Source organism: Serinus canaria, chromosome 2, assembly GCF_022539315.1.
Source record: "Serinus canaria isolate serCan28SL12 chromosome 2, serCan2020, whole genome shotgun sequence".
Lineage (NCBI taxonomy): Eukaryota > Metazoa > Chordata > Aves > Passeriformes > Fringillidae > Serinus > Serinus canaria.
This window is the reverse complement of record NC_066315.1, coordinates 58,047,935-58,055,759: the sequence shown is the minus strand read 5'-3', so window position 1 is coordinate 58,055,759 and position 7,825 is coordinate 58,047,935.

The following is a 7,825-nucleotide window of genomic DNA, read 5'->3' as shown; positions in this document are numbered from 1 at the left end:
TGTCTCCAAAGTGGCCAACCATCAACGTCTACAGTAGAGTGCATGATCAGTGCAGATCTTCTGCCAGGGCCCTGGCTGTGCTTATAGGCTGCCCTCCCCTCTCCACCCCCCACTCCTGCCCAGGGCTCCAGGAGCGTGTTTCAGCTCAGCCTGAGTGATGCTGTAGGTGTCTCTGACACTGCAGAGAGCTGCTCTCCTGGATAGAACACTCAGATGTAGGTCACAGCTTGTCATGCAGAACTCTGGGCAGAACAGAGCAGAACACCTCTATTCTATTCTATTCTATTCTATTCTATTCTATTCTATTCTATTCTATTCTATTCTATTCTATTCTATTCTATTCTATTCTATTCTATTCTATTCTATTCTATTCTATTCTATTCTATTCTATTCTATTCCCTATGCTCACCATGAGTCAAACAACCAAGAGACTGTTCTCTTCCTGAAAAAAGGCTTTTTCATCTTCAAAAACATGTTCAAGGACACAAATCTGAAAGATTACAAAGGGAATGGTATTTTATTTTTATATCTGAATTTACAGTATGTAATTTTCTTTTATTTTTTGAATCTGTTTCATAGCTGATGTGTACAAGCATTAACGCAATGAACATGTAGCCAGGCTGGTGCATTCTTCACTTTAGACTGAAAAAACATCCCTTGCAGTCTAACAAAGAAAAGCTACAGAGGCACAAAGAGCAACAGCAGGAATCCAGGTCAAGCAGTCCCTGTTTCCTGAAGAGTGAGGAATGAGAACAATGAGGATTGGTATTGACCACATACAGAAGAATAAAGCAAAGAGGGGTGTGGTATCATGGGATATTATCCAAAGTTGGACACACATTGTCCAACTTTGGATAAAAGTGTGACAAGCACACTTTTTGCCTTCCAAAATGTGCTCCACTGTGCTTCTTGGCCAAGAATGAATGGACTGTGCTCTTGTGCCTGCCCCAAGCTTGTATTGTTCTCTGGAAGAGCTGAAAAATGGCAGGAAGCCATTTGGCATCCAAGCCTCGGGATTGGGCAGCAAGTCTGGAGCCCTTCCAAGCAAGGAAGGAAGGCTTCCAAGGCTGTTTGCACCAGAAGCAAGAACCCCTTGGAAAATGGAGCAATGTGAAGAGCAGAGCTCATTCTTGTTCCAAGCCTGCAGTGGGCAGACGAGTCAGAGAGAGCCAGGGCACCAGCAGTACCTGGGAAGTGCAAAGGCAGCAGGCAGGAATAGAGCTGTAAGGGTCTGGAGGAGCCCTGACAAGGGACCATGCTCAGTGGTGCAGAAAAAGGAAAAAAAACCTGCTAGAGACACTTGCTAGCCCACCATGGGGGGAAAAAGCCCTTCCCCTCCAGCTGCAGGGCACAAGGGGCCATCTTTGAGGTGCATGAGCAGCCTGGAAGAAAAGGGCTGGAGAGCCCTGAACAGTGGTCATGCTTGATGCTGAAGGAGAAGGCACAAAACCCCACAGACTGGTGCCAATCTGCTCTGGGGAAAGCTCCTTCCTGATCTCAGTGCTAGCAACTGGCAATTCCCTGAGTGTGCAAGCAAGACCTGCCTCTTCAATGTGTACACTGGTCACATCTCCCAGCAGATTCCCAAGCCTTGCTCTCCCTCAGCGTGGAGCCATCACCACACTTTTGGCTCAAAAGACAAAATGTAGCCAAATGTAATCCACTGGCTGGAATGAACAGTGCCAAGAGACCACTATGGAAATAACATAGGCTTTGAAAAAAAAGGGGGACAGGGTTGGTGGAAAGGCTGGTTATTTTCAGACCTAGAACATTTGGATCCATGCCCAAAGCACAGTCAGGCAAATTTCCAAACTGTAAAACAGCCCATTGTTGCTGTCACCCTCACATCCCCCTTTTCCCACTGAAACCAAGCTGCCCACTTGGCTGTGTTTATATGGGATCCATCCATAGGGTAAAACTTTCAAAGCTCCTTGGGGACTTAAATCTTTCTGAAAGTTATTTGTGCACCTCCATTCATGGGGAAGTGTTCAGAACTTATACAAAATCCTGGTAAGTCTCTTCTCCCTTTAGGATTTAGTATTTTGAGCCTTGAAAGAGGAAGTAATGTATTAGGCTTGTAATTTTCTCTGTTGGTGCCAAAATGGATGTGTACATGCAGACTATGTAAATAAGGGTGACACGAGAGGTGAAAGATAGGGTTTTGGTTTCCTCTGTGTGAACTTTGCAGAGGCATAGAAAGCATGCATGGTTTCCTCACCATTCTTCCCAATACACCAAGGGACATTTGCTACTATACTGTTGATGGTGAGGTTTTCCTTTTGGAAAGAAGTACTGAATTGGTTTGTGGTGTTAAACATAATTCTCCTTGCACTTCCTAGCTTTCTTCCTTCCTTGGATTTCATTCTTGCTAAGTTTCTTGAAAGTGAGGACAACCTCTCAGCTGTTGTCTTGCCTTTCTAGTTTTCTTCTTATTCCATAGGCCCTCCGTGCCCCTATTTAACTGCTTCAATCTTTGTTTGCCTTTACTTCAGATGGGATTTCTCCTCCTTGAACCTGAGGAATGAGAAATATCCACAGTGGTATAGAGGAGTTTTCACCAGGGCTTTGGTGTGTGCCTTTCCTACAAAAATATCTTGCCTGACACACAAGAAGGCATTGTACTATTTTTGTGTGTTTAGGTGGAGCTTGACTGGCAGTTTTGATACCTGCTTGAAAACAGGACTTTGATAGTTGTATTAACCTTAGGAAAAGATACAGAGTCTTCTTACAGATGTGGAGCACAGCTCCTTTAAAGGAGAAGCCCCTAGGCAGCTATGTAGGATGAGCATTCCAGAGAACTGTGAGGAGGCTGAACAAATTCTGTGTCTGGAGGACTTTCATATTAGTAGCTTCAAACACATTCCTGTTTTTCAAAACAGGAACAGAGCTGGGCTCTTCACAATCACCCCTAGGTGCTGTGCTTTGAAGTAATGTTTCCTAATCATTATCATGCTGCTCCTCCCTTGCTGGCACTGAACCCAATTGAATCTGTTCAGCTGTGTTAAGGCAAATTTCACAAAACCCACACATTTCCCCCACTTTTCTTGAACACTTTTTTGTCAGCTGTGAATCTGCTGCTGTCTGTGACCTTTACAATTTTCCTGAGATTCCAGCAGCCTTCATCTGGACCTCTCTAGTCAAACCAGTGTGTGGCAAACTATCATGTTAAAATAGAATGAAGATCCTAATCTCAATAAGGCAATCTTGGAATATCATCTAAATTAGCTCTTCATTGATCTTCTCTTCAAGCAAAACTGTAAATTTTAAGAAAAAAAAATTGTATGTGCTTAAATTATTCAGAATTTGCTTTGAGATATTGATGAAATCAATCAAGTCCTTTTCCAACCCACATATTTTTAGCCAAAACCAGATATTAAGAAGAAGTCATCTCCTTGCTGTCCTACCAGCTGACATGTGTATCTCTCATACTCAATATGACCTTAATCTTTCACAACATATAAGGTAAACCTTTCTGTCCACAGTAGGAATATGTCAAGACAAGGCATCTGAAAGTTTGTAAAATGGAATAATATCTTCAGCTTTTTAGATATTGTGACTTGGATTTACATGTCAGCTTTGGAAGAGGGAGAAGCTGCACAGCCATTTCTTCACCTACCCAGCTGAAGAATCTAATTTCCAAGAGCAAGTCTGCCAGTCATCCGTGGTGGGCACTGGCCAGGCTGTCTAGAGGGATTGCAGTGACTTAACAGTAAGTGACCCTTATCTCTGGGGTGTTGGTTTGGTTTGGTTTGGTTTGGTTTGGTTTGGTTTGGTTTGGTTTGTTTTTTTCCCAGCAATATTTCAGTAAACCTCTGAATCCATACAAGGTAAGGGATTGTTCAGAGTGTAATACAGCTAAAGCATTCTGATTTTAAATGTGTCTGTTCTCTTATGTAATGGCCAAAGGATTTTCAACCCCAGATATATTCAAATGGGATTATTAGGTTTTTAAAAAGGAGCTTAGAATTCCTTCAGAGTGACGATGAACAGTATGTTTAATGAAAGTGTTAATTATTTTGGACTTCAAGCTGTTAGCTTTCAAATGAATAAGAAAATTCCTTTACATGTGAATAGCACAAGTCAAACATTTAAATATTCACTTAATTATTTCCAGTGTGTGTGCAGCATACTGGCTGGAAAAAAGAGGCTTTAATTTATTTTGAAAACTCAAAAACAATTGCACAGGGACTGTCCAAAGTGAGCCCTTCTCAGAATTAGCTGAAATACAGTGATTTTACACCTGGCCAATAACAAGGCGTGTTATTTGCTTGGTTAGGTAATTAAAAAAACCCCTCCACTTCATGTTAAATTTAGTGATGACAAGCCATTAATTATTCTTTTATAGGTTAGTCTGCAGCTCTGTTAAACACCAAATGGTTTATGTTTTAACTCATCTCCCATCAAATGCCCAGCACAGGAAGCTGAGCCAAGATGGGGTAATCCAAAGTTGCCTGTCCTTAACGACTACAATCTGAATACTGTGGTTAAATGAATGAATTTATACATGAGTTACAGTTATTCTCAGAATTTGAGAAACAGTATTTCTGAATAAAGAAAAAGACTTGATATGTAATATGTACATAATTCAGAAAGAAGCTATATGATCCTGGTTTATAGCTTTCTCAGAATGCCTCCCTGATGGGGAACATAAGGGAAAGGCTGAGTAAAGAATAACAATCTGCATGTATAAGTACTTATTTATCACACAAATTACATGTGACATTAGTGCTATAGGAAAGTTATTTCCTGGTAAAACTTGAACAAGGAGAAAATAGAAGTGACAAAAATACACCCTGCTCTTTTGGTATCTTCTCTGGCTTGATAAAGTCCAAAATAATGTAGAAACATGGAGGTTCTAGTGGATTTAATAATCCTTATAAGCCCTATTGTGTGAACCAAATGTGCACTCCTACAGAGTTAGTAATCTGCCTTTGGTGTTGGTAGACATACACCTCTGTACTTCCAGAATAACCTAGGGAAAATTGGATTAAACTTGAAGGGATGTTTAGCATTAAAATGACAAAGATTGGCAATACCTAGTATTTTGTTAAAACTGTTTTTAAATTCCTCTTCTAAAAATAGAGAATATCTGAAAAGAAAATATCAGAATTGTATGTGCAAAGTGTTGGCAAAAGCATTGTGATTATTTTTTTCTAAGATTTTCTTGTGAAACATTTTCTTGTGAAATTATGAAAAGTAGACTGAATTGTATTTTCCAATGGAATTCTTACAGTAGAATATTTGCATCTACTGAGGAATAGATTTTCTGCATTACTGTGCAGATGTTATGATTGTTTTTTAAATCAAAGATATTTAATCTCTCTAGACATGCTCTTTTCAAATTTAGCTAAAATGCTTCAATGTAATTGAAACTGAAAATTTCCCAATGATATTTGAAATTCAGAAATACTAAAAATTAATTTGAATAATTTTGAGTGTCAGTTAATGTCAGAGATCCTAATTAGTGGATGGACTTGGGCAGCTTCTTCATTCTTTTCTAGTTATCTTTCCTTCTCAGCTTGTCTGAATAATTAGTTTCTTTCGACAACATAATCTGGATTTTTAAGATCCATCTTTCCATTAGTCAAATAATCACATAGATTAACAGCAATTTTAAGTCTAATTTTTTGTAGGTAAAGCCATCTTGATAAACATTGTTTTGTTTAGTAAAAAAAATGGTATTACTTCAGCCAGAATCACAAGAATTTGAGATAAATTTTTCTCTGGGAATCTTTATATTTTTCTCATATAATATGAAAATGAATATTGAACTAATACAACTTATTGAATATGGTTACTTTTCGCATGACTTCTGCTTCTTGGCATTGTTCTTTGTCTTTTCTTTGTGCTTTGCTTCTTGATTTCCTTTTCTTCTTCTAGAAGAGAAGTTCCTCCTTTCATAATGAAAACATCTTTGAAAAGCTATGACATTCAGTAAAAGTCTTTCTAGACTTCAGTGGAATATGAGAAGGTCTCCTGCAGGGAGCAGAAGAGTGGTGTTGCAATGGGAGGTTTGGCACATGGTTCCTTTGGAAACTCTTCCAAGGTCTTCTCTTTCTCTAGGATCATGGCAACACTACAACAAGGAAGGAAACACCTTTTCTGGAGAATTAAACATACAGACTATGCAAAGGGAGACCTTGTAACTTTTGCTTGTTGGGAAGTAAGAGTGTAAAGTAATTAAACTAATCCTTAAACATCTAGAATAAAGCAATGAACATGTTCATCAGTCAGTGTTACAGATGATCACTGAGATCGGTATGTGCTGCAGCATCATCTTCAAAAGCAAGAGAACATTACATTAATATCAGCTGATGCAGAAAATGTACTGGAGAGTTGAAGGGAAAAAACATTGGCTGCAAATCCCTGTAAAAAGACAGAGCTCCCCTCCATCCTCTTGCACTTCCTCAAAAGAGTCATCTAGGTCAGTACTGGTTTGGGATCTTACCCTGGGACCTGGAAGGCAGCTCTGGAAGTTAATTCCCCTGACTCTCCTATAGGCTCTGAGGAGTCCCTTTTGCCTACCCAGCTGTTGGCTCTGCACCTGCAGGTGGGTGCTCTTTCCCGCCCCTGTTCTGCTTGGAGAGAGCTAATGGGAAGAGCTGAAACTGTGAATTATGTGCACAGGAAGGAGAGGACAGGGCTAAGGCACTCACAAGTCACTGTGACCTGCCAAAGCACTCTCTTGCTCTTGTCACTTCCTCCAGACCCGAACTGCCCAACAGTATAAGCAAAGTATTACTTAATATGTTACTGTTAGATGTAACCTGGTAAGGCATCTAGACAAATATTTAACTCTCATATGACAGCTATCTTATATTCACCAAGTTTCTGCTGTCCTCTAGTTGGAGAAGTACTAATCTTCAAATACATTCCCAAAGAAAATGACTAAGCTGTCGGATTTGATTGATCAAAGCTATTACTTTTATCTAAGAAAACCTGATTTTTAAACTTTTTTACTCTTCTTCACATTGTGTGCTTATGACTTCACTCTGTTGTCCCCAAACCCACTTATTTTTATATTGTGAAATTGTTGTTGACTTGCAGGAAAAGTGAATACAAACATTGTTTGTCCCTCTTAACCTGATCCATTTTTATTCTTCCAATCCTCTTCTTCAATTGATTTTGCATGTTTCTGTCCTTCTTGGTTTGTTGTAGATTTTTTTGAGTTTTTGTTTGTTTGTTTGTTTTTGCAGTTGTTTGTTTGTTTGTTTGTTTTGTTTGCTTGTCTTTTTACGAGGGAAGGAATTTGAAGCCTGGTCACAGGTTTCACTTTGGAAAGTCTTAGGCATCTCCTGGTGGCTGATGAACCTACTTCCAGGGTCTACAGTTTAATGCCAGTCCCACAATGTGAAAATACTTCTTTTCCCAAGTGAATGAGTGCCATGATTCCATGATTTAAACATTACCCAGTTTTGCTGAGCCCACTGCAGGATTTTGGCAGCTGAGGATAAACAGGTAACCAATTTACAACTTAAGTTATTGTGTGGTTACATTTTATTTGCCTCCTTTATAAAGTAGCTCCTGTTTTTACCACCTGATAGAAAACACTTTTGGTTGGTCTCAAAAGTCATCTGGACATGATCCCGGGCAACTGTCTCCGGGTGGCTTGGGAATGTGGGGTTGGATCAGATAGCTTCCTGAGGTCCTTTCCCACCTCAGCTGTCCTGGGGTTCTGTGAAAATGAGGACTCCAGCCAATCCCACAGCTTGGCTGGAATGTCCAGCCATGAGAGACTCTTTCACAAATGTTTTCTCCTAAACTTTCACTTAATCTCTTTAACACATCCACTTTGCAATTATTGGGTCTGTAGCAATGGAAGTCT